Here is a 9,549-nt window from a genome sequence, read left to right on the forward strand (position 1 = left end):
TGAACGGGTTTATAAAAAAAAAAAAAAAAAAAAAAAGCTTGCAGGAGCACAAGCTCTTGTGCAGGCCTGAAATAGAAGCAGCAAACATAAGTTTGCTACGAAACTAAGTTTCATTGCACACCACAGTCTGCTTCTTTCCCACCCTCACGTCAGGCAGGTGATGCATTACCCCTCCTCACACTTCAGGGGATAAATCTATCAAACCTCTCCACTTTGCTGCACAAGTACCAGCTACCTTTTCTGTCAGGTGGCCTAACTCACACACACCTAATTTGGCTTAGAGCAGCTTCCCTCCGCTTCTGCGAGCTTTGAAGTTTGCTCCTGCATCTTACCTGAAGAAACCTGTGTGTGCTCAGAAGTTTGCTTTCCTCAGCGTACAAACCTCGGCTTGCCAGCGTCTGTTAGTGCACTCCATCTGCATGAACTGTGTCCCGGGTCATTGCTATCCCGCATGATGTGCTAACACAGAATAATCCAAATTACTAGAAACCAGAGGGCAAGTTTTACTGCAGCAGCATGACAACGATATGAACAGTTCAAGCACTAATGTAATGACATTAATAGCCTCGTGTCACTGGCATAGGAGAAAACAAACGCTTTCAGAGTAAGAAATAATTTCTGAGGGAAAATTATAGGCTTGCAAATGAAAAATGAGTGAATTCTGTATGACACAGTATTTTTAGACCGGATAAATGCAGGGGAGGGTGGTCATTTTTGTTAGTAGCCTAATATTTTCCAAGAGCAGTTCAACACTAGATTGAAAAGTTATTTTTAAAAGTTTTATTTCACTCTCCAAATGTGCAGCGTGGACTCCAAAACTCTAAGAGAGCACGCAAATAAATATCCATACTCAAACAGCCCCGAATGGACCACCTAGGTTTTGCGTATCGTCACCAAGATGAGGACAGGCACAGTGTGTGCTTGCTGTCCCGGCATCCCATCGCGCCTACTGGGGGCGAGGTCTGGATCAGCTCTGCAGCCCCAGCGTGCTGGGCAGCGCAGGTGAGCTGGCAGTGGGGTATTTTAATTAGCAAAGTGTTATGCCCTGAAGCTAGTGGAAAGAGAAAGTTTCGGCTGTCCTCAACTAATGACATTGGCGCTCCACCCTTTCCATGATGTAACATGATATAATGCTATCTATGATATAACCTAGCCTTAGTAAAGGGAAACAAAGGTAAGGAAAAAGGCAGGGGAAAAACCATTAATTTTAATCCGGAAATTTTCCAAACACAAGATTAAAATGATGAGGAAAAATCCCTCCATTTTTAGAAGTCCCAATGCAGCACTGTTGCGCGCAAAAGGCCTGAAGAAGGCAGCCTTCGGCTGTGTTACTGTCCTCTTCGCATTACACAGCTCATCAACTCTGTTGTCGCAGCATTTTCAGGCAATTGATTACCTGGTTAGGAAACACAACTTAATGAGTCATGAGCAGCAGTGTTTGTTGTGAGTGGCACATGTTTGCTTAATCCACATGAGAAATTAAATGAAAAGCATCAGTAGCCACTTCAAACTAGCTGAACGTCAGAGAAAAGCAAATGGCTTTATATATCTAATACTACACACTGGCACCCAACCCTCCTCTTGCGTGAAAACCAAAAGGCAAACAAGGAGCAAGTGAATGCTTGTGCCCACAGAGGCTGTGTACGTCGCCGGCAACAGCTAGCCGTGAAATTGAAAGCAAATATTTGCTCTGCTTATAAAATGCTCAGATTGTAATAATTGCATAGTGCTGTAAGCTTTGAGAGCTTCTTGATCGTTTATAGATGCTGCCTCTCTGCTTGCTGAATATTTACTGAGAGTGAGGTGAGGTTCCCAGCAGTTCGCTATCGGTCACTCCCCTGCTTAAACCCAGAAATTTTTCAAACAGAATTATGCAAGTGAACAAGTTCTGATATACCATATTTTTAGTTTCCTAGTTCCCAGTAGCACAGGCTGCTCGTTTTGTCTGGGTTTTTCTCACTGCAGGCAGTGGGCATGCCCCCAAGTCTGATCGCTTTTTCATTTAAGGTCCTGATTTGGGTTTCTTAAAACCACAATCAAAATCTTGACGTTTCCTATGCCAGGCGTGCTGCAAGCATTAGGTGGTTTGGGGGGAGTTGTGGGGCTGGATTTGTCCTGTCTCAGCCAAGAAGAGAGGAGGGGAGTCTGTGGCTGAGCTCGGCTATTTTTTGGCTGTTGCCACCAGCGGATCTGCCACTTGACATGCAGGTTTTTCACATCTCTCACCTTTGCGCTAAACTACAGACTTTAGTGCAAAACCCAAAAAGTGCAAAACCCAAGGAAAATTGCAGAACTGTTCCATTTACCTGGGATGCAGGAATAAATGCAGTTTTATAACCCGGAGAGCCATGCAGCTCCTGCAGGGCTGTGCTCCCTGCTGCAGGGAGCTGGAACGAGCTCCAGTGCTCCCTCCGGGTTGGCATATAGAGCATACTCTCTCAGGCTTACCGGAGGTTTGCATCACCAGCCCCTTCCCCTGTATTTTCAGGCAGTCCTCGCCAGGTCTGACAACGCTGTGACCCTGCTCTGGTCCCAATCACCCCGGTCCTGCCCCTGCCACCTCGTGTTGGCGTGCCCCCACTGAGGCTGCCTGGGTCCCAGAAAGGGACCTGCTCTGGTGAAGGGAAACAGCAGCACAGTGGGGACTCTTGAGCGTCCAGTCTGGGAAGGGCACATGAAGGGGTGGGAGAAAAAGTCTCTTGTCCAGCAGTGGGAAGTTGGCTCCCACACAAGTTCTTGTAGACAACTCACATGGGTTAAAAACCAGCTACCTCAGGCTTCAGAGAAGCAAAGCTGCCTGTGCACCACCTGCCTGTTTCTGCCTCTGCACTGGCCCTTCTGCGAACTGATCTGGGCTCAAGGCTTGGGAGGGTGTTGTTCTTAACCTGGATGTGTGCCCCAGCCTGGCTCAAAGCAAAAGAGATGTCTGTGCAACCGCAGCCTACGAGGGAGGCGTGCTCCTCCCTGGGCTGCTCCTTCCCCCTGGACCCTTGTAACTTCTGAGCAATTATTTACATCATTACGTCCTGGACTCCCCATTATGGACCAAATTTGGGAAAGTGCTTCAGCACAGGCTATGTTTTATGTACCTGTCGGTCTTCATTGACTTCAACGACCTTCCAGTCAGCCCTCACGGTGCCTGAGATTGCTGAAAACGCGACTTCCCGCAGCCCCCCGCACACGGGGAGTGAAGCAGGGCGATGGACTCTGCAAAACCGGCACCACGATACTTTCTGAAAACAGCATTTTTAGATTACAGTCTTTTAGAAAGGCGTGCGCAACCTGAACCAGGTAGTATTTGCGATGAACATGAATATTTCAGAACACATTTACAAAATGAACTTACTCCTTCCTTTTACAACTGCATTAGGCCATGATGGCAATAATAAAAACATATTGGGTCAGGCAACTTCGCGTATGCTAGATCGTAACAACATTTCCAATGCAATTTCAGTACTTAAGTGCACAATCATTCAATATCTTTATCGATGATCTGGATGAGGGGATCGAGTGCACCCTCAGTAAGTTTGCAGACGACACCAAGTTGGGCGGGAGCATTGATCTGCTCGAGGGTAGGAAGGCTCTGCAGACGGACCTGGACAGGCTGGATCGATGGGCCCAGGCCAACTGTATGAGGTTCAACAAGGCCAAGTGCCGGGTCCTGCACTTGGGTCACAACAACCCCATGCAGCGCTACAGGCTTGGGGAAGAGTGGCTGGAAAGCTGCCCAGCAGAGAAGGACCTGGGGGTGCTGGTTGACAGCCGGCTGAACATGAGCTGGCAGTGTGCCCAGGCGGCCAAGAAGGCCAATGGCATCCTGGCCTGTATCAGAAATAGTGTGGCCAGCAGGAGTAGGGAAGTGATCGTGCCCCTGTACTCGGCCCTGGTGAGGCCGCACCTCAAATACTGTGTTCAGTTTTGGGCCCCTCACTACAAGAAGGACATCGAGGTGCTGGAGCGTGTCCAGAGAAGGGCAATGAGGCTGGTGAAGGGTCTGGAGAACAAGTCTTATGAGGAGCGGCTGAGGGAACTGGGGTTGTTTAGCCTGGAGAAAAGGAGGCTGAGGGGAGACCTCATCGCTCTCTACAACTCCCTGAAAGGAGGTTGTAGCGAGGTGGGTGTTGGTCTTTTCTCCGAAGTAACAAGCGATAGGACGAGAGGAAATGGCCTCAAGTTGCGCCAGGGGAGGTTTAGATTGGACGTGAGGAAAAATTTCTTTACTGAAAGAGTGGTGAAACATTGGAACAGGCTGCCCAGGGGAGTGGTGGAGTCCCCATCCCTGGAGGTATTTAAAAGATGTGTAGATGAGGCGCTTAGGGACATGGTTTAGTGGGCATGGTGGTGTTGGGTCGACAGTTGGACTCGATGATCTCAGAGGTCTTTTCCAACCTCAATGATTCTATGATTCTATGAAAATTTGCAGGATCAGGCTATGATTTGCTGCCAAGGCAAGGCTTTAGGAAGACAGCGTTTTCTAATGGCCATTTTGGACTAAGAACACTCTACAGTAAAGTTCATGCATCAAATACAAGTTCTAAACCATTTGTAGGGGGTTTTAAAATTTATTTATTATAAGAGATATAGTAGACAACTGCTAACATATAATATACACTATATAGATCTGTAAATTTTAGCTATAAAATAGTGACATATAAAAATGTATATACACTACATATTGTAATATATCTTCTGCCTTCTGGTTACCCAGATCTTTATATACCAGGTCTACTGGTAAAGCACGTGTTGCACTCTGATATTGTAAGAATTTTTTCTACTATCCCTTACCTCAGGATAATTTCTTTTAAACCAACTTTTAGTGGGTCTTTTAGAAATTTTATTGTACTTTTCCTCTGACACAGCTTTGTTAAAATGTTACCTGTTTTTTTCATCTTCTGACTAAGCAATGTGAAACAGATAGAAAAACAGGAGGGACTTGTAGGTGAGATAAAGCAGTGGGAATCAAAACTACTGAAACCCTTTTCTGGTGTGAAGAGCCTCTACCAATGTTTGGGTTGTGTATGTTCCACTGATAATCATTATCTTGTTTGCTGTAAGAAGGTACACAACTAGTTGCATGCACTGCTAAGTGAACAGCATCTTCTGCTAACCCTCGTTTACCAGAAGAGGCTGTAGGACAAGGCAGGTGGTGTTCACTCAGATGTTCAACTTCTGGTCACACCAAGTGTCCCAGACAGGACGCTGTAGGGATGTAAGCCCAGATAGGAGAGGGATATAAGCCCACAACTCTGCCCACAACGCATTTTAGGTGGGCAAATATACAGCTGCTGGAAGACAATAAAACAGATGCTGGTAGGGAGCAGGTTCAGCTTCAATCTCCAAAAATGTCAGGATCTGGCATGAAGGCAGGCCTACCTCTGTAGAGGCATATACTGATAATTAAGGCAGACACATAAAGTCTTTTAAGGCGCCTTTTCTCTTGTAATATTGTGCTCTTATCATTACTATGACGACACAGAACTTCCTGGTTATTGTACAAAGAGAGGGGAGCTGCTCTGGGAAAGAAAACTTGCAGGTGCTGTATCCAACTGGAGTCTTGTTTTGTACCCAAAATCTATAGCACCAGGACCTGCATGGAAGATTCTTCCATCCTAAAGAAATGCAACAAAAGGTCTTTTGCTTGTAGGATCCCCTCAAGGACATTAAAGGAAAGGGTAGCTAGTCTTGAACTAGCTGGTCTTGCTCCACCATTTGACAGGAATCCTAAATAAATAATGTATTCTCTCATTTTTCCTCCAAGTTTTCAATCTGCAATGGGACTAATAATACTTGCCCCTTGTAGCAAAATACTAGGAGATTCTAAGATGAAAAACGCTGTGTGAGTTCAAAGTACTTATCATAATCAATAATTCTACAATATGATAGACTCCTCACTTCAATCAAGTGCACTTTAAAAAAAAAATGATGTGCTCTAAAGATAATTTCCCAAAGACTATCCTTGAAATCAGAGGATTCAGATATGGAGTACTTAACTAGATTGCAGGAATGCATGCCATTTCTTGTCCTGTAATTAGGCAACAGAGCAGATCTAATCACTTCATTACTGTAATGACAGCTGCTATATGAAGCCCAAAACCAGAGAGAGGAATAGGTTACCGCACAGGTACCTCAGCATGTTTTTAAGCACGACTGCTAGTAGAGCTGTATACTTTGATATTTTTGTCTGCTATTCGCCTTTTTTCCTTATTTGCAGCTTGAGTTCAATAGCATGTCAGGGAGGCGCGACCGGTGTTGACCAGCTCCGTGCTGCAAGGGAGGCTCGGGGGAAGCAGCCACACCAGCAGTGCTGGAGACTTCTCCGTCTCAAGCGGATCGGGAAGTTTTGCTGTATTTATAACATGAAGTTCCAGTTAGCTTAATTTTATCAGCTTAATGTTTTTTCTGCAGAACTTGACTCCTCCATAAACACATTATTAAATGCATGCACATTTAACAACCACTGAACACGCACGCACTGAGCATTGCTTTGGCCTACAGCACTGGCACCGTCTCTAGGGAAGGACTTTGATGGAATACACGATACCCAAAGCCTTGTAAATTATGGATTAAATTTTGCTTTCACTGATTTCATTTAGGTTTAATGAAAATGGATATTTTTTTTTGCATTTTAAAGAATTGCAAAAGCTAATGTAAATGCCAGAGGAATAATGGGATGGGTACCGGGCACCACATGAGGCACCTGCCCGGCCTTACAGATGTGTTAACAACCTCAGCTTTTAAATAAGCTTACTATTTCTGCTGTATTTCAACGATACTTCCCGACACGCCCTTGGGCTTGTCAATAGCTTTATTTTGGTTTATTCTTTTAAAAAATATTAGCCATCAAGATGTTCTTAAAGGATGTCATTTTAACCTAGTCCTCTACTCCTTGAGTATGAATTTCTTGTGTGTAAAGCTAATCTTTATTGGCTGGTTGTTTACAGTGGTGATTTAAAGAGTTCATCATTTTACCACCATCCTGAAAAGCTTATGTCATCTTATTAGATGGGAACTGTGAAAAATAAGAATTCACTCCTTTTTTTCAAATTCACTCATTTCATGATGTTTCATAATCCCATAACTTCTCCAGGATACATTATTGCTGGATTACAATAAGGTCAGTATGGGCAACCTGGATACTTACAGGTTAGCATCTAATTTCATATATAGTCAGGTAAACGAGCACTCTGATTTCCAAAGATACTGAGTTTCCTCAACTCTCATGGATTTAAGCAGCAGTCAGAGATGCTCGGCAACTTTGAATGTTTCTAATTGATGATATGGATTTAGATATATAATATCTGGCACCCAAATGCCAAATTAAACTTTTATATTATTTTCTTTTATATATGTGTCTTTTAATCTGTCTTTTTTAATAGAGGAGAATTCAATTACTGGGCTCTGCACTAGCAGGCCAGTCTCAGATTAAATAAATTATCTTTAGTATAATTTAATTCACAACAGTTATCAATTATTTCAAGTTTCTAGACACATCCCATCTTCCATAGCTATGCCTTATGCTGGGACTAGGAGTTGCAAGTTGCCAGGACCATTTCTGGCAACCTGACGTAACAGGTACTATCCCTCAAAACACTGAGCAAGCCTTTAAAGTTACACTATACAAATGGAATGGCAAAAAATGTCCTTTTCTAGGGAAAAGGAGAGAGGAACTCCTCTTTGTGTTGTAACACAACTCGGCATCATGGTTACGACAAAGTCTGAATTTACTCATTTCAGAAAGATCAAAGTTTTATGGTGTACTCAGACCGTATAAATTGGCCCATAGCACTATAAATTGACGGTAAGAAGCAATTAAACAAAAGAGCATTTTGTTACACACACTTTTAAAGTGTGTTTAAATGAAGCTTTTACTATCACTACAGGCATCTATCATACTTGCAAATCTCTTTGTTTTAGTCACTGCTATTTCCTTAGCCTCATGCAAGAAGTTTGAAACCTTTATATTCCAGTAAAACACTTGTTCTGACCAAAGAAAAGAGTTAGAGCAGATGATCAGAAGGTAAGGAGAAAAAGCACAACTACCTGGTTCGTTGCATGAATTCCTGAATCTAAGGAAGAGCAGAGGACAACTCCTCCTATTAAACCAGGATTAGTCATTGTAGTTGTATACCACACTTTGGCCAGGAAACTAACAAATTATACCATCTCATGATCACAGAGTCACGGACATGCAGGATTTCGCAGCCCTCAAAAACCGATTGTCTCAACATGCAGAGTTGGAGGCGGCTGAACACACGTTTAAACACAGTTGATGCTATCAGTGTTCACGAAATCTGTGACAAGTGTGGGCAGTTCTTTTCAGAGTATCGTGCAAGACCAGTCATGCACAAATCATACATTATGCATCGTAGCCAATAATGTTTTTACTTGCTCAGCTGCTAGGCAAAATATCCCTCTCAACTAATGTCACAGAATCAACGTCGGGACCCTGCTAGCATCAGCAGGCTTTTAACATGGCAGTAGATTTCCAGGAAACGTTTATTTTTGTCTGATAGCAAATCCTGGCATGGCAGACTAGAAAAACCGTGTTTGTTGAAAATTTTACTTTACTTCCCAGAAGAAAGTTGCACCGGGCAGTGCAATAGCTCGCTGTACCGCCCTGGAAGAGTTCACCCACCTCAGCGGGCCCCATGGTATGTTTGGGCTTGAACCACCCTCAGCCCAAGTAGGTACCAGCACTTTGTTCCTCCTTGCGGCACACCTGCAACACTTTTTGAGCGCACAGTCTCTGTGAAGCCTTGGTGGGATGGGGATCTCGCTAACTACTTCCTAAAAGGACCAGTACTGCCCCCTCCTGCGAGCAGCCCCATGGCTTAGATGCTGCCTTATCAGACCTAAGCTCGTGGGCTCTCTGCCGCAAATGGACACGAAGTCTTCATTCCAAAAAACCAAAACTAAACAAAAAAAGCCCAAAAAGTCTACATGCTTTTTATTTCAGCTAGCACAAGATGTAGACGTAGCACTGAGGTGCAAAAATAGCCATTGCCTACACCCTGAGCTTCCTCATCACTCTTGGCCATTCTTGAAGGCCAGTTGGAGACTTCAAAGATATTCAAGGTCACCTTCTGGCAGCAAGCAGCTTCTCTGCAAAACACAGGATTTTTCTCCTTCAGCTGGCGTTCGGCTTCTGATCTGTTCTCTTTTATTCCCCTCTCTTTCACACAAGCACTAACACGTAAGTTCAAACATGACGATAACGGATGTACTAAAATAGAGGTGAAGAGGATTCTGTAAGCACGTCCAGCTCCTCCTCTCAGGCTCGTCACGTCAACCCTGAATCCCCGCACCCCAGGCACAGCTACCTCTGACTCCAGCAACTGCTTTCCCCTGGGCCGTAGCCATATATTTGCCCAGGGGTAAAATATTTGAACGGGTGATCATCCACATTTAATGACCTTCTGTCATCAGCTTTATGCCAGGTGCAAGAATTGTGCTTGGAATCTCTTGTAGGCCTCACTGCAATTTGGAAGCAAAAGACAACAAAGAAGCCAACCAAGCCCCACTTTCAATAAAATGCACCCCAAATCAAAC

Source organism: Aptenodytes forsteri, unplaced genomic scaffold, assembly GCF_000699145.1.
Source record: "Aptenodytes forsteri isolate BGI_AS27 unplaced genomic scaffold, ASM69914v1 Scaffold408, whole genome shotgun sequence".
Lineage (NCBI taxonomy): Eukaryota > Metazoa > Chordata > Aves > Sphenisciformes > Spheniscidae > Aptenodytes > Aptenodytes forsteri.